We start from the raw sequence: 18,258 nt of genomic DNA on the forward strand, positions 1-18,258 counted from the left end.
AGTTTTCAGTGGTTCTAGACGGTTAAGAGCATACTTTTATATATAGATCAAACGTGCGTTTCCCTGTCTGAATCGCACATTCTTTGGCAATTTCTGTTCGTTCCAAGCTGGCAAAGCTTGTGGGAAGATGACTTTGACGATAATCCCGCAGCTTTATTTCTCAAAATGAATTGCTGTTACTTGACGATAAGCTTATCTTTTTTAAGTGGTTCTCCATGGTAAAACGCATACTTTTCTATATAGACAAAACGTGCGTTTCCCGGTCTGAATCGCACATTCTTTGGCGAATTCTGTTCGTTCCAAGGTGACAAATCTTGTAGGAAGATGACTTTGAAGATAATAACACAGCGGGTGTTTCACAAAGTGAAGTGCTATTGCTTGACCATAAGCTTAGTTTTTTTAAGTGGTTCTCCACGGTAAAATGCATACTTTTCTCTATAGACAAAACGTGTGTTTCCCAGTCTGAATCGCACATTCTTTGGCGAATTCTGTTCGTTCCAAGTGGGAAAAGCTTGTAAGAAGTTGTCGTTTAGATAAACGCACAGCTAGTGATTCGCAAAGTGAATTGCTATTACTTGACGAATAAGCTTAGTTTTTTGTTTTTTGTTTTTTTCTCTTTTTTTTGGTTCTTTTTTTTTTTTTTTCGGAGCTGCGGACCGAACCCAGGGCCTTGTGCTTCCTTAGCAAGCGCTCTACCACTGAGCAAAATCCCCAATCCCTAAGCTTAGTTTTTTAAAGTGGTTCTAAACGGTAAAAAGCATACTTTTCTGTATAGACAAAACATGCCTTTCCCAATCTGAATCGCACATTCTTTGACGAATTCTGTTGGTTCCAAGCTGGCAAAGCTTGTAGGAAGATGACTTTGAAGATAAACACACAGCCAGTGTTTCACAAAGTGAATTGCTATTACTTGACGATAAGCTTAATTTTTTTAAGTGGTTCCATATGGTAAAAAGCATACTTTTATATAGATAAAACATGCGTTTCCTCATCTGAATCGCTCATTCTTTGGCGAATTCTGTTCGTTCCAAGCGGGAAAAGCTTGTAGGAAGTGGACTTTGAAAATAAACAGCTAGTGATTCGCAAAGTGAATTGTTGTTACTTGAAGATAAGCTTAGTTTTTTTAAAGTGGTTCCAGATGGTAAAAGCATACTTTTCTATACAGACAAAAAGTGCCTTTCTAAGTCTGAATCACACATTCTTTGGAGAATTCTGTTTGTTCGAAGCAGGAAGATGACTTTGAAGGTAACCACACAACTAGTGTTTCACAAAGTGAATTGCTGTTACATTGCGAATAAGCTTAGTTTTAAGTGGTTCTAGACGTTAAAAAGCATACTTATCTGTATAGACAAAACATGCGTTTCCCTTCTGAATTGCACATTCTTTGGTGATTCTGTTCGTTCCAAGCGGGAAAAGCTTGTAGGAAGATGATTTTGAAGATAAACACACAGCTGGTGTTTCACAAAGTGAATTGCTGTTACTTGAAGAATAAGCTCAGTTTTTTAAAGTGGTTCTAAATGGTAAAAAGCATACTCTTCTATATAGACAAAACTTGCGTTTCCCAGTCTGAATCACACATTCTTTGGCCAATTCTGTTCCTTCCAAGAGGGAAAAGCTTGTAAGAAGTTGACGTTGAAGATAAACACACAGCTAGTGATTAGCAAAGTGAATTGCTGTTACTTGACGAATAAGCTTAGTTTTAAGTGGGGCCCAACACACTTTCCATCCCAGCACACAACCGACAAGGCAGAGGCAGGCAGATCTCTGTGAGTCCGAGGGCACATGGTCTGCATAGTGAGTTCTGAGAAGTCAGGGCCACATGTATAGCAGGACCCTGACTATAGAGAAGACAGAACTGTCCAGCTGTCTCCCGACACTCGGCCTTAGGAGCAGAAGGTGCCCCATCAAGTCCTCTCACTGTGCACCCTTCCATTTAACTTTCCAGTTAAGCAGAGGCACTTGTAGAAGGACTGAGATTGACCCCAGGACCTTGTCCGTGGGAGACGAGCACTGACACTGAGCTGCATGCACAGCCCAAGCAGGCAAGACTGTAAGGGACATCTCTGTCTATGAGAGCATCCGAGCTACCCACAGTGATTCTTTGTTTACATAACACAGTGGTTTGTGTTTGCCACACAGGCCAGTGGGCTTCTGACATTGTTTTGTTTGTTCCTGCCAAGGTCTCACTGGGTAGCCCTACTTACCTACTATGTAGCCTAGGCTGGTCTCAAATTCCTATTGATCCTCCTGCCTCATTCTACCAAATTCTTTGATTCCACACATGAACCACCATGCCCAGCTCCCTTAACATATAGAACCTCACTGTCTGAATAAACAGACTCTGGGGATGAGACGTCTCCCCCTGAATACATTACCTTTCTTTTAAACACCTTCGGAACACGTCCAGAGAATTGAGTGACCATCAGAGAACCTGACAGAGGCCACTGCAGGCGTCTCCACGGACCCACTGCACATCGAGGAGGTGGGGTCAGAAACACCCTTCACATCCACAGAGGCAGTCACGCAGTCCATGCTTGCCCCACGCTACGTCTCACCAGCAAGAACACGCGAGGGACACAAAGGATCCTTCTGCAGAAAAGCTTTTAATGCATCTTGAGAGTGAGAGCATAAGCTTACAATACAGAGACCCCGAGTGAGGGAAAGACCATCCCTTATATAGGAAACTATCCTCGCCTAGGACGTGTCACTCTCTGGCTGGTCGCTGCCAAACATGCCAGATGACGTACTACAGCATACGTGTCCCCCTGAGTGAGGAATTTACCAGGCGCTTGCGTATTGCCCTTTTACTAGGTGCATCCTGCCGGATATCGGCGCCATCATACAATGGAGAATGTGAGGACGGCCCTCCACACCTCCCCCTTTTCTGCTTTTAAGCAAATAGGACACCCATAAATAGGAGGGTGAAGGCAGAAGTCATATCCTCGCACAAAGTTGGCAAACCTGTACAAGAGAGATACCCTTAAGCTGTTGTTGAGACCCAGGGCACTCCCGACCCGTCGCACTGCCATTTTTCGAGGGAGGGAAAACTGGGGCAGATACCCTCATGTAATATGACATGCCTTCCAGGGAGCGTGTTTGGTAGAACTTCCCTGTGCGATGCTAAGCTCGTCATCCCTCATGGGCTGCTCAAGCCGGACACTCTAATCCTGTGCAATGATCCGAGGTTCTAGGAGTGCAAGAGCTGTCCAGCCGGTGACCTATTGCTTGAGCATGGTCAACCAAATATCGGCTGACGCTCCTTGTTCAAGGGCTACAAGCACCTGGGCAATCACAATTTTGTCCCTCTTTGTTTGAAATCTCAATTTGCAAAGAAACCAGAGGAGTAACTAACCCGCAGCAGAGGACTGCTCCAAAAAGTCCCACCCCCACCCATTCCTTAAAATAAGAGACTGCTGAGGTGATCCAGGATGACAATCCTTCTGTCAAAGACAGATCCAGTCGGGTAGAGTTTACTTGAATGATGGCCGTTCTCAATTCCCTAAGCGTCTGCTCAAAATCCGAGGTCCAATTCTGTAACAAATGCTGTGAAAGGGTTTTAGATAAATTGGCAGCTTTGGTAAATTGTTCATACTGTATAGATGTGACACAAAGGCCGGGGAGCTTTTGTTCACAGCCAAGCTGGGCCAGTTGCCATAGAATGTCTAGCTGCTCTTGGACCAGATCTATACGTTGGTTAACAAGCATGAGGCCTCCTTGTATCTGAGTATTAGCCAAGGCCTGTCTGTCCAGAGCCACAGAGACGGTAGCCGATAAATCATTGATAGTTTGGGTTGTCTGTACTGATTTTGACAAGGCCAATGCCGAGGCAGTAACCAAAGCAGCAACTGCCGTTGTAGCAATAATGCCAACAATAATTGCAGAAATGCCAAAATCTCTCTTTCCTCTAAATAAGGTCAGGGTCCCCGGAGTCTCAACAGGGACCAGGATAAAGCGAGGCATGCGGGTAACTACCGCTATGGAATATTGGCTAGCATCCCAGCACAGGGCATAAAAACATGAACCGTCTGTACAATTCAATTTAGAAACTTTAGTGGCATTACTTATAATCCACACAAATGGCGGCCAGACACAAACCGGAGCAGGGTTAAACCCCGTGCTCCAGTAAGGTTTATATTTTATGTGAGTAGCTGTCCAGACAGAGGCTGAAGGGTGGATATTCCCCATCCAGGAAAATGATAACCGTCCCTTTTCGCCCTTTCCTCCAAGTAGCATCGCCGTGGGCGTAAGATCAGTGCAGCTACCATTAACGCCACAAAGCATCCATTGATCAAAGGGATTATTATTGGACCGTCTAGGATCAATGGTGGTGACGTTCACTCCGCCTCCCAAATCAGGGGAGAAGGAAAAAAATTCTGGACTGCCCAGGCAGAGTCCCAGGACTGGCAACCAGTCCAAGGCAAAGTAAGTTCTTCATCCTGGGTTCCTCTACAAAAGGGTGCCAACTTTGGTTGATGGAGAGGGCAGGTGGAGGAGTTAATGTAAGGCCACCAACCATAGAGAACTGTGGCGTTAGCCACAATGTCTTCCTCACCAGTTCCCCATGTGGCCTCCCTTAACCAAGCAGAAGATTGATTACTCAACATAATGCAAGGAAGATCAGAAGATGTTTTGTTGAATATGCCAAAACAAAGGCTGCCCTTAAGGGGAATAGTCCTATTTTCTTTTACTTGCTCTATATGGGAATCTAATGGTAAATAGGCTAGTCACAATTCTTTGTTGGTAGTAAAGAAACGTGGAAACACTTGGGCATTATACATCACCAGCATCGGGAGGGGGAAGGTTGACATTATTCCCCACCGTAGTTCGCTCTGCACTTTTATTGGCACTCCCTGGATCAGCATGAGGATCACCAGAGTTGTCATCTTCTTGGTCCTCTGTCTTGATATTCCGAGTAAGTCGTCCCGGAACCCAAACTGGATTTTCATTATCCTGTGGAAAAACACAAACAGCTCCCCTGGATCTTATCAAAACAGGATCCGGGCCCTTCCATTCATTTGTCAATACATCCTTCCATTTAACTAATTCTTTTGTCCTTTTGGGCTCTGAGCAATGTCGCTCAGCCGCTGTTTGCCCAGCTTCATCAAGATTTTAAAAATTTAAGGTAAAAAGGGCCAAAGCAGGGGCCACTCGGGGTGTTGGGGGGAATTCTATCATAATTCCCTCTTTGTTTTATTAAATATGATTTGAGCGTCCGATGAGCGCGCTCTATGATTCCCTGTCCTTGAGGGTTGTAGGGCAGGCCCGTCAGATGGGTAACCTGCAACTGAGCACAAAACTGACTGAATTTTTGAGATGTATAGGCAGGGCCATTGTCAGTTTTTACACATTTTGGCTTTCCCCAAGCACTCCATGCTTCAAGGCAGTGCTGAATGACATGTGTTGTTTTTTCTCCTGTAAGTGGGGTGACATGTAGAATGCCAGAACATGTATCTATAGATACATGCACATACTGTAATTTTCCAAAAGTAGAATTATGAGTAACATCCATTTGCCAGATTTGCAAAGACTGTATTCCTCTCGGGTTGACCCCGATGTGAGGAACTGGGAGGAACTGGCAGCACTGTTGGCATTGGGTGACTATATCACGTGCCTCTTTTCTAGTTATAGAGAAGCGGTGGCGTAAAGTTTCCGAGGTAACATGGAAATTGCCATGAAAGGTTTTAGCGGCCTCTAGAGGAGAGGCCAGGACCACAGCTATCATTTTTGTGGCTTTGTCAGCCAAATCATTCCCTGAACTCATTGGACCAGGGAGTCCAGAATGGGCCCGTATATGAGTAATATATACAGGGAATCTCCTATTTATTAAAATAATTTGGATTTTTTTGGAAAATCTCTGCTACCTTGCTAGTTGTTTTAATTACGCCGGCGGTTTCAAGAATATTAACAGCATTGACCACATAGGAGGAATCTGAAACAATATTTAGAGGCATCTGGAATTTTTTAAGGACCTCCATGACCACTAGGCATTCTACCACTTGGGATGAGGTTTCAAAATATTGTCGTGAGAACACTTGGGAATTTACCACATATGCTCCCACCCCTGTTTTTGACCCATCCGTATACACTGTTATCCCTTCTTTTAACCGTCTGTCGGATGTGACGCGAGGGAAAACAACAGGTTGTGATCTTGCAAAACACAATAGGGGGTGTTTAGGATAATGATTATCTATCTGTCCAGCAAAGGAAGTAACTAACACTGCCCAAGCATTTGAGGTAGCAGCTAATGTTTGAACTTGAATTGCTGTATATGGTACTATCAAAGTTTTGGGTTCTTTCCCAAAATGAGTAATAGCTGCCTTCAACCCACGGAGTGCAAGCTGAGCAACCGCATTGGAATACCAGTCAATAATCTTAGCAGGAGATGCATTGGGATGGATCCATAATAAAGGCCCATTCTGCCACAAGACAGCTGTTGGTAATTGCATAGTTTTGAAAACGCACAAATCAAAAGGCTTGGTTTCATCAATGCGCTGCAATTGAGCATCCTGTAAGGCCTTTTCTACAACTTGTAAGGCCTGGTTTGCAGCTGGCGTTAATGCTCTCAGAGAGGAGATATGAGAGTCCCCTTCCAAAATATCAAATAAAGGTTTCAACTCAGCAGAGGAAATCTTTAAAAATGGTCTCAGCCAATTTATATCTCCCAATAACTTTTGGAAATCATTTAAGGTATGCAAATGATCTCTGCGAATTTCTAATTTCTGGGGAACTATTTTTTCAGGATAAATGACCGATCCCAGAAATGAGCCAGTTTCTGCAATTTGAACTTTTTCTGCAGCGACTTGTAGTCCCCATCGTCCCAATGTTTTGATTAAGATGGGATATGAGGTCTGTAAGGTTGTTAAATCTTTATCACACATTAGAATATCATCCATGTAATGAGCCAGAAGCAAAGATGGAAATTGCTTCCTTATAGGTTCAAGGGCTCGTTGCACATATAGTTGACAAATAGTGGGGCTATTGGCCATGCCTTGAGGCAGGACCTTCCACTGAAATCTCTTATCAGGTTCAAGATGATTAGTAGTTGGTATAGTAAATGCAAACCTCTGTCTTGTGGACACAAGAGGATGGAAAAGAAACAATCCTTAATATCTATAATTATTATCTTCCATTGCTTAGGTAAGGCAGAGAGTAAGGGTAGGCCTCGTTGGATCGAGCCAAATAAACGCATCTGTGCATTAATGGCTCTCAAATCATGGAGAAGTCTCCATTTTCCTGATTTTTTCTTTATCACAAAAATAGGAGTATTCCATGGTGAAATGGACGGTTCTAAATAACCAAGCTGCAATTGTTCATTAACCAATTTAGTGGCAGCTTCTAATTTTTCAGAGGATAGATGCCATTGAGGAACCCATATTGCCTCCTCCATGAGCCAGGGTATGGGCATAGAACCCTCAATGGCACCTAGGAAAAACCCAGGCCTTGTTTATGGGGGTTTGCAATTGGTTCAATGGGTGTGAGACAGCCCTGTTCTAATCGCCCTAGGCCTTTCCCTTCCTTATAGCCCATCCTTGGCATCATGTGGGCCACTTGTGGCGGGTATTCGTTAGATAAGGTTAGTCCCATGATCTGCATAACATCTCTCCCCCAAAGATTAACAGGTAGGGGAAGTACATAGGGAACAAATTGTCCCTGTCAGCCATCGACAGTCATCCAAGTTAGAGTGGCAGAGCTGATTTTAGGGCACGACTGATAGCCTAAGCCTTGTAGCGAGTGAGAAGATCTTATGATAGGCCATGATTGAGGCCACCATTTTGAGGAAATTATACTTTTATCAGCCCCAGTATCCAGTATGCCTTCAAATTTCTTTCCATTAATTTCTAAGCTCAATTTTGGGCGGTTGTTAAGATGAACCACCAAATATGCCAAATCATTACCAGTGGACCCCATGGGCCCCTTGGGATCCTGTATTGTGGTTTGGGAGCACGGAAGGAGTAATAACTGTGCTATTCTATCTCCTTCACTTATGGAAAAAAACCCATTGGGACTTGAACAAAGAATCTGAATATCAAGAGAGTGCTGAGCTTCAACAAGGCCTGGATGGACTATCAGTCCTTGTAGGGCGAGAGATCCTCTCCCAAGGACAAGGCCTATGGTTCCCAGGGGTAGAGGCCCCACCGTGTGAGCAGGAATTGGCTGAATGCCGACTTCTTAGAAAGAAGTCGGAGGCGGCACACAGGTCCAATTTTGTGTCACCTCTTGGGGAGCCTCCTCTGTCAGGGTCATGGCTTTCTGAAAGCGGTTCCCATATCTTTGAGGTCCCTGGGACTGGGGGCCCAATGATCCGTTTTTTAACACCTCATTAGGCTGAGCTTCTAAAGGAGGGAGCAGTTTGCCCTTAATATCCCTCACTGAGCGGCACTGGTCAGGCCTATAGTAGCCCTTGCCACATCGGACACAGATAGTTGCAGGCCTCCTGTCTCCCTTGGTTATCCTACAGTCTCTTTTTAAATGGCCCACTTTTCCACATTGAAAACATGATCTTGTATCTGTCCCTTTAAAGGGGCGTCGCCGGGACTGGAGAATGGCGGCCGCCAGGCCTGCATTAGTAAGGGGCCCACCGAGTTCTCTGCAGACTCTGAGCCAATCCTGTAACCCTTTATTTTTTCTGGGGGCTATGGCTGCTCGGCACTCCTGGGTGGCTTGCTCAAAAATGAGTTGTTCTATAAGAGGTGCCGCTTGCTCAGTATCACCAAATATTCATCCTGCAGTCTCTGTCATTCTGGCTACGAAGTCTGAGAATGGTTCCTGGGGCCCCTGGATGATTCTGGTAACTTGATTATCGGCCCCTCCTTTCCTAGTGAGTGCCTTCCAGGCCTTAATGGCCGAGCTGGAGACTTGAACATACGCGCCCCAATGGTAATTAGCTTGGTCTGCTGCGAAGCGGCCCTGTCCTGTCAAGAGTTCAAACGTCCATTCTTGCTGCTCAGGCGTTAAAGCCGTGGCATTAGCTCTGGCCTGTGTTTGAGCCGCCTCATACCAAAGCGCCTTCCATTCCATATATTGGCCCATGTTAACGAGGGCCGCCTTTGCAATCATCTGCCAATCAGCGGGTGTCAAATAATTTAGGGCCAGCCTTTCAAGAATGGTTAGGGTGAAATTGGCTGTAACTCCATACTTTCTGACAGACTCCGCCAGCTCTTTCATTTGGTTATATTCGACTGGGGCATGAACCCGCTCACCCTCCTGTGTTTCAAAGACAGGGAACGTCATGCGCAGCTTCCTTCTCACTCTTTTGGGGACTAAAGAGAATGCGCAAGAGTGCGCCTCATACGGAGGGGGCGCCGTTGGCGACTGCCGTGGCAGAAGCTTTCTATTACCTCCCTTTCGTTACTCACGGTGATATCTCTCTTCCTCATATCTAGCTGCTTCCTCATCTAACTCGGCCTCCTCCTTTGAATCTAAGATTCCATTCTCAGAGCTATCAGAACTGTCGAGGTTCAGCGCTTCTAGCTCTTTCACAGGGTATATGCTGGCTCCCCCTCCCGGTTGCTGTGTAGAGAGGGAAGTGCCGGAATCTGAAAGCTTTAACACTCCCTTGTCCGCAGACTTACCGGGAGGGCTCTTTTTCTTTCTCAGGACGTCCTTTCTCTTGCGAGCGCCCAACCTCTCACTACGTTCGGTTTCTGACATACTGTCTTGGACTACCTCGAGAACAGTCTGTCCTCCTACAACTGCTGCCTTACACACTTCATCTGCTAAGCAATTTTTGACTAGTCCATATGGCTTTAGTTCCTAGCCGCAGATCTTTCTCCGCCAATTTTCTGTCTAGGTCCCTTCCAAGTTTGTCCCATGAGGCGATTGTAAACGAGCCTGAACAGGCAAACCAGGGAGCCACCCTGTCCACCTCCTTTACAAAGTTTTTAAGTGTTCTTCCTCCAATTTTAATGTCCCTCTGCTTTAGCACCGTCTCCAAAGCCGTGATCACAGACTGTGAGGATCCCATGAGGGACCAAGAACGCCTGGCGGCTTATCTACGTCCGTCTGACAAGGCATGAGTAGAAACAGACACGCTGCTCTCTTATGTACGGGAGTCTTACGCGCACTTCCCAGACGGTGCTATCGCGTCCCTGCTCCCCAACAGTAAAGGGGAGCTGCGCGAAGCTCACTTATTTACGAGAGACTGAGACGTGCCTCCAGCTGCTGTCACGTATTCGTATCAGACCAACCACACCAAAATCTTCCTTTTAGCAGCGGAAACGGTGAAAACAGAACATAGTAATAAGAAAGAGTAGGGTGGGGCTGGAGAGATGGCTCAGCCGTTAAAGGCTAGGCTCACAACCAAAAATATAAGAAAGAGTAGGGTGGCTCCGAGAACAAATACCATAGCTTCAACAAATCCTTCCCAAGGCGGCGACAACCCCAGACCAAAGTCCAAGAAAGGCATGCTTCTCCGAACGTATTTCACCTGCAGTTCTGAATCCTCCTTGTCACCAAGGGGTCTCCGGAGGTGCTGACGATGGCGAGGTCTTTTTTCCAGGTTTCGGCACCAATTGCCCCACACTACGTCTCGCCAGCAAGATCACACGCGGGACACAAAGGATCCTTCTGCAGAAAAGCTTTTAATGCATCTTGAGAGTGAGAGCATAAGCTTACAATATGGAGACCCCGAGTGAGGGAAAAACCATCCCTTATATAGGAAACTATCCTCGCCTAGGACGTGTCACTCTCTGGCTGGTCGCTGCCAAACATGCCAGATGACGTACTACAGCATACGTGTCCCCCTGAGTGAGGAATTTACCAGGCGCTTGCGTATTGCCCTTTTACTAGGTGCATCCTGCCAGATATCGGCACCATCATACAATGGAGAATGTGAGGGCGGCCCTCCACACATGCTGAGTGCCGGAAGAACATTGACCTTGGCAAAGCACTGTCACAGATCAAGGAATGCAGGTGACTCCACTCTTCCTCCCAAGGGTGCTTGTAGAAAGGACAAACTGAATTCTGAACGATTGGTGGGTACCGACCCCTGTACTTCAATAGGATCCCCGTTCAGGTCCCAACACCCACAGGGCAGCTTACAGGGATCTGTGATTCAGTTTGCTGGCAATCCAGTGCCCCCTTCTGGCCACTGTGAGCACTGCACGCTTTTGTATGCTAACAAAGACCTAAACCTCCCAAATGCCTGCCTCTAATCTTGGCTGTGCTTTCTTTCCACAGAAGCCTGTGGCCCAGGGAGATCTTTGGACGCAGCTCTGAGGACAAGGTCCAGACACTCCTGAATATTTATTTCCGGCACCAAACACTGGGACAGACAGGAACCTCGAGTCCCCTACGTTTTCTAAGCTTGCACTGCTGCCATGCTGGAACGACCTCATCAGTGTCTTCTCAGGCTTCACAAAGCTTGGACAGAGCATTCCCCTCTTGCTTCCTGGAGGACATTTTCTAAAGAAGATGACTCAACTTCCAATGTGACAATACTCTCCAAACCGAGGCAGCCTAGGACCTCCTGAGACAGACTCTACCCATCCTGCTGTGTGGCTACTGTTGCCCAAGCAAAGGCACCCAATACTGGAGACAGGACCTTGGTTCCCTTACCACAGCTGAGCACACAGAATGGCGCCATCCCTTCAAGAGACACTTTAGGATTGGCAGAAGTGCAATGCTTTTCTTCACAGGAAAACAAAATTTTATTCTGAACGTTGTACATGCATTCTCTTCTTTTCCCTTCCTTTGGGTTGTCTTTTCTTTCATTCATATTATATATATATATATATATATCCTTGTGTGTGTGTGTCTTCCTCTCTTTCTTCTTGCCATGTATTTGTTTCTTTCATTTAGTTGCAAAAGGAAAGACAGAGAAGGAAGCTGGTCATGGAAAACCTGTGAGATGGTGAAAAGCTGACAGCCTGTGTGCTTGAAAAGGGAATTGTAAATGAGTTACATTTTCATGGACACAGTATCTAAACCAGGCTTTTATGAATTACCTTACTTAAGGTGCTAGGCTGCCGTTTCTGAAAACCCTGGATCTCTCTGTGCCAGGAAAGATTCCGATGGAATCGTTTTCAGGATCATGGCTACTTTTTACACAGAGGTTACTTTAATAGCCATCGTTTATACCACAGAAGATGAGTGTTCGTTTGCATTACCTTTGCCATCTTGTAGAAAAGCAAGTTATTCACAAAAACCCCAAGTAGTGTCATCTGTGTGCATGAGTCTTTAGTAGCCCTGTGGAGAGCCACAAGTAGAGAAACACAGGGAAAACATGAGTTGCCGCTTTAAGGATGATGACCTATTTTATCTGTAATGGGTCTTTCTCTCTTTTTAAGATTTATTCATTCATTAGATATAAGTATACTGTAGCCATCTCCAGACACAGCAGAAGAGGGCATCAGATCCCATTGCAGACGGTTGTGAGCCACCATGTGGTTGCTAGGATTTGAATTCAGGACATCTGGAAGAGCAGTCAGTGCTCTTAACCACTGAGCCATCTCCCCATCCCACTAAAGTGTCTTTCTTCAAAGGAGCTCAGGAGCTCAGGAGCTCAGGAGCTCAGGAGCCACCCTGAACTACACGGTGAGTTCCAGGACAGCCAGGGATACACAGTGAGACCCTGTGCGAAACAAACAAACAAAAACCAAAACAACAAAGCAACCTTAAAAAACCCATCCAAAACCAAACAAACAAACAAAAATAGACTTTACAACTTTTTTTTTGTCTTTTTTTCCTTCCCCAGGGCCTTGTGCTTGGTAGGCATGTGCTCTACGACTGAGCTAAATCCCCAACCCTAAAAATAGACTTTAAAAATGTCAGAGGAGCCCCTCCTCTAGGATGTGGCTGAGCTGAAGCACGCAGGCGGGAGACTCTGCAGAATCCTCGGCCCTGAGCATCTGAGCGCGCTTCAAGTCTCTGATTAAATTTTTAAAATGGCCTCCAGAAAACTACATTGCAAAAAATGGGAAAAAAAAAACAGAATGGAAAAAGTAAAAGAGTTGAAGAGGCAGAGCCTGAAGAATTTGTGGTAGAAAAAGTACTGAACCATTGTGTAGTGAACTATTTCGTGAAGTGGAAGGGGTTTACAGATGCCGATAATACTTGGGTACCAGGAGAAAATTTAGATTGCCCAGAATTAATTGAAGCACTTCTTCATTCTCGAAAAGCTGGTAAAGAAAACGATGGTCCAAAAAGGAAATCTTTATCTGATAGTGAATCCGATGAGAGCAAATCAAAGAAGAGAGATGCTGCTGACAAGCAAAGGAGGCGAATGTGAAGTGGCCTCAGATTGTCATCGCCTTCTATGAGGAGTGGCTGACTTGGCATTCTTGTACCGAAATGAAGCACAATAATTGTTTGCATATATAAATACACAATATTATATATATACATATACATATACATATATATATATATATATATATATATATATATATATATATATATGAATGATCTGGATCTTGGGTTTTGAATTACTAGTGTGGAACAAATAGCATCCTGACGAAAATCAAGTCTGATATGCTGGTTTTGAAAGTATTGACAGTAGTTCGGATATTTTTGGTTTTCGTTCTGCATCAAAAGGCACTGACTCCTTTGAGCGAGTGAGAGCTCTCTGTAGTTGCTTCCTGTAACAGTAGAGTACTTGACACCATGTTGTATTTCCTCGGCTTGAAAAACAGCTTTTCTTAAACGCTGGGGAGATTTTACAGTCATGACTCAAGTCAGAACTTATTTTTAACTGGGACACAGAAGGACCATTCTGGTGTGTGTGTGTGTGTGTGTGTGTGTGTGTGTGTGTGTGTGTGTGTGTGTGTGTGTTTGTATGCAGTGTATGCATAAAACACTTACATAACCTGTCTGTTTTAGCTTGTTTTTATACTCAAAAGAGCTGAACGTGAAAACACAGGTTGATGAGAGGCCATCACCCTGAACATTTTCCTGAAACCATAACCTTTCGGATTAAGCAGAGTCTGTAATGTATTGGATAGTTTAAAAGCAAGCCCATCAGAATTGATGTATTATCAAGTAAATACAGTAGTTTATTTTCATACCAACTCCACCTTCAGAAAACGGAATTAAACAAAGTAGTAGCTTGATTTAACAACAAGACTTGGCCTAGTGTGGTGGTGCGCACCTTTAATGCCAGAACTCTAGAGGCAGGTGGAGCTGTGATTTAAGAGGCCAGCTGATCTACAGAGGCAGGTCCGGGTCAGCTGTTCTGTGTAAAGGTTCCTCTGGTTGAACCATTCCTTTGTAGGAAGTTAAAATCTGTACTAAAAGGTTATGATTCATGAAATCTGTTTGATGTGGAAGTAGAATCATGGTTAGAGCTGATGTTGGCCATTAAGTCCTGCTGTGGTTTAGTCCCTGGAAGCTCTGGTTGGTTGGTGTTGTTGTTCATATGGGGTTTCAAGTCCCTTCAAGCTCTTTCAGTCCTTTCTCTGATTCCATCAACCGGGGTCCCGTTCTCAGTTCACAGGTTTGTTGCTGGCATTCACCTATGTATCTGCCGTATTCTGGCTGTGTCAATGAATAGTTTTATATTCCTTTAAAAAAAATGTCAGAAGAGAAACGGAAATGACACGATGTTCACAGAATTAATTTTTAGCTTCCCAAAGGTTTCTCATTCTCCTCTCTAGGTTCCTTTCCGTCCTTCTTCACTACACATAACTTCAGAACTGAGAAGCAAAACTCATCTTGTTTTCATAGATGGGCATTAATGTCTAAGCCCATCCCTGAAGATTGACTGGCATAGCTCTCTGACTACCAAGCCTGAGTGTGATTTCTTAGATATTAAGGATTCTCTCATCCTGAAGGCTATTTAGAAACAAGTTCATGTAACACTTAATCCCTGTGTACATAGCAGAGGAGTGATTCACTAATTATATAAGCTTTGGACTTTCCAGGAACACCTAGGGAATTTAGACATCCTAGGGAGCTATGTTTTCTTTGCACCGGGTCAGATTCGAACACTTTCCTGTATATGTGAATATTTCTAAGTTGACGACTCAGACCTTAAAGTCTTGAAAGTCATAGTTTTTGTACCTACAAGGCAAAGGATTTTCTATATTTAGGTATCTAAACTTTGATACAGTTTTATGGGACTTTAGTGACAGTGATTTCTCAAGGACTGATGTCAAGTTATGACTATGGAAAGAATTCCTAACACCCCAGTGTAGTGGTACACACCTGTAATGTCAGACCTTCAGGGACTGAGGCAGAAGGACCACAGATTCAAGCCCAGCAAGGATTCATAGCAAGATTCAGCCTTAAAACCTAAATCACTGGCACCACATAACTGTATACATTATAATCTTGATTGAAGGAGGAGTAGGAGAGGGAAGAGAGGAAGGAAGAGAAAGAGAAGGAGGAGGAGGAGGTTAGGAAGTAGAAGAAGGAGAGGGGTTGGGGATTTAGCTCAGCGGTAGAGTGCTTGCCTAGCAATCACAAGGGCCTGGGTTCGGTCCTCAGCTCAGGAGCTCATGAGTAACCCAGGCCTTTTTTTTTTACAGTTATTTTTACTTATTTCACGAATGGGGTACACTGGCTCTGTCTACAGACACACCAGAAGAGGGCATCAGATCCCATTTCGGATGGTTGAGAGTGACCATGTCAGTGCTGGAACTGAACTCAGGACCTCTGGTGGAACAGTCTTCACCGATGAGTCATGTCTCCAGCCCAAGACTGTAGCGTTCAATCCTCTCTTCTTGAGTACCAAAAAAAATCAGTCCTGGCCGTGGTAGGGCCCTCCTGTAATTGCAACACACAGACCACACAGATGAGGGAATTCACTGAGCGTGGTGTTTCCTTGCCACCCAAAGTGCCCCCTTTAAAGCCATAAGAATCTTATGTTACTAAGACTAAACTGTAGAGAAAATACAACTCCATTCCCTGTCCTGACTCCAGCCCTGGTTCCGTGCACCATCCCACTGCCGCTCTCTGTGACCCATCACCATGCAGGTCTGTCTCTGGGCACCAGGGCACCATCCCACTGCCGCTCTCCATCTGATCTCTCCCTAGTGACTCTCATGGGTGTCTCTACCTTGGTCCTACACTTCCTACTTCATGCATTGCCATCCTAGTGTGAGGGAAAAGGGAAACAGTACTTGGTCTGAGGAAACGTGACCTTTCACCCTAACTTCCTCTTCCCTCTGTCCCATGACCCCTCTGCTCCACCCTCTCACTGAGGAAAAGGTCACAACATTTCCTACTTAATATGGCTGCTCTGAGCCAGATGTGCTAGCGCAGACTGGAGTCCCCGCAGCCCTCACTGAAGCCTAGAGAGCTGGGGATGCCAGGACACCCTCACCCATGTAGTCAGATGGAGGCAGCTGGAGCAAGACAAGGCCTTGTCTCTAAATGGCTGTTGGGCTAAGGTAATTGTTGTGGACTCAAATTAATTTGACAGTTTAGATATGACAGCCGAACTGACCTTTGATTTGATGGGTCCTAAGTGGAGCTTATGGTTATGGAAGTTCCTAAGATTATCAAACCTCACAGCACCCGGAACATAACAGCGGATGTGGGCAGCTTGACCCTGGGTTGAATCAAGCCAGTTTTTTCAGGGTGAGCAACGATATAAAATGATTGGAAGGCAGGGAACAAAATGGCTGCAGCTGTGCTGGGGAAGCGGCCTTCACTGCTCCTCTAGACTCCATCCGGGTCTGCACTCATGTGCACAGGCCACACAGATACACACACATGTACACAGTGAAAAGTATTTTATTATAAATTCCAATACACAGAGTATAAAACCAAGGGCACAACATACACCAGTAGTTATAAATGTGTGAGTGTATGTGTAGATCACAGAAACATGCGTATCCAGCAATCCAGGCTTCTGGGGGCATCAGGTCCTCTTGATGCTAAACAAGGAAATAAATTACAAAAGACATCTTTAGGCCACTTCAGGCAGTGATGACACTCAGAAAACTGCAATTATACCATGCACGACAAGACAAGAAATAAGAAAAAAAATCACACATCCAACCAAGTCTCACATGCAGGCTTCTCCCAAGAGTCTTTAGCCTTTGATGGGCACAGCTTCCCTACAGAGAGGGGCTTTCTCTGTGGAATAGATGGCGCCTTGGGAAGGACACACAGCTAGAGAGGATGGTCTGAGCCAACCTGAAATTTAAATTCAGCTGCAGTTGACCCTTAATGGGAAATCAGCACTGTACAGTTGGAAGGGATCACAGCTAAGTGAACAGAGCCACACAGATCCAGTTAGGAACGTGCCGTTCAGATGAAGCCTCGTGTACCCACATTACAGAAGTGGGTCCCTGCTCCCTGGAAATGACATGAAGGTCAAGGGTCACTCAGACTGAGGAGACTCTGGGTACTGGGCAGAGCCTTTCTTGAGCATTGATTCCAAATTGCTTTACAGGTTTTTTTTCCTTCTTTTTACCCCTCCAATTCCCCACCCACCCCACACCCTGAGGTGATGAGGGAACCCAGGGCTTCCTGCTTGCTAGGCCAGGGCTCTACCACTGAGGCAAATCCACATCCCCTCCTTCCTAACATTGTATCTTCTGGGGAGGAGTGGGTGTGGCCCCATTGGCAGGATACCTAGCCTTCTGGACCTGATCCACAGCCATGCCTAAGACTGCTCCTCGCCTGCAATTCCATTTCTAAGAAGTTGGAGGGAAGGTGGCTGGAGACATGGCTCAGTGGTTAAGAGCACTTGCTGCTCTTCCATAGGTCCTGAGTTCAAATCCCAGCAACCCCAGAGTGGCTCCTAACTGGCTGATATAACACCTGATGCCCTCTTCTGGTATATCTGAAGACATCACAGTATACTTATATATAATAAATAAGTAAATCTTTACCAAAAAAGTTGGAGGGAGAGTCAAAAGTTCCGGCACAACCTTAACTATTCAGTGGGTTCATGGCCAGCCCAGGCTGCTTTGGCTTGGTTATTATCTTTACAAAGGATCTCTGCATAGCAGTGCCTGTTCTGCCACTGCGTATGTAGACCGGGCTGGTTTCCAACTCAGGGATCCTCCTGCCTCTGCCTCGAATGCACGGATTAAAGGCTTGGATTACCACACCCAGGCTCGGTCCATGCTATGAATGTCTGGCACTGAAACAAACAAGCTGGGCAGTAAGGGTACAAGTCTTTCAACTCAGTACTCTGGAGACAGAAGAAGAAAGATCTCTGAGTTCAAAGTCAGCTTGGTCCACACAGCACTCCAAGAAAGCCAGGGCTACACAGAGAAACCCTGGGTCAATAAACCAGACAAAGTTACATCTTGAGATTTTTCTGTGGCATAGAAAAAATAGTGAGGAAATCCTTTACTGTTCAAA

The 18,258-nt window shown here is 45.3% G+C and overlaps 1 pseudogene; it reads right to left on the reverse strand.

Moving 5' to 3' along the window:
• Positions 1–8,169: 8,169 nt before the first annotated feature.
• LOC134481319 (igE-binding protein-like) lies at positions 8,170–12,116 on the reverse strand (annotated as a pseudogene).
• Positions 12,117–18,258: the final 6,142 nt, after the last annotated feature.

The sequence above is a fragment of the Rattus norvegicus genome, chromosome 12, assembly GCF_036323735.1.
Source record: "Rattus norvegicus strain BN/NHsdMcwi chromosome 12, GRCr8, whole genome shotgun sequence".
Lineage (NCBI taxonomy): Eukaryota > Metazoa > Chordata > Mammalia > Rodentia > Muridae > Rattus > Rattus norvegicus.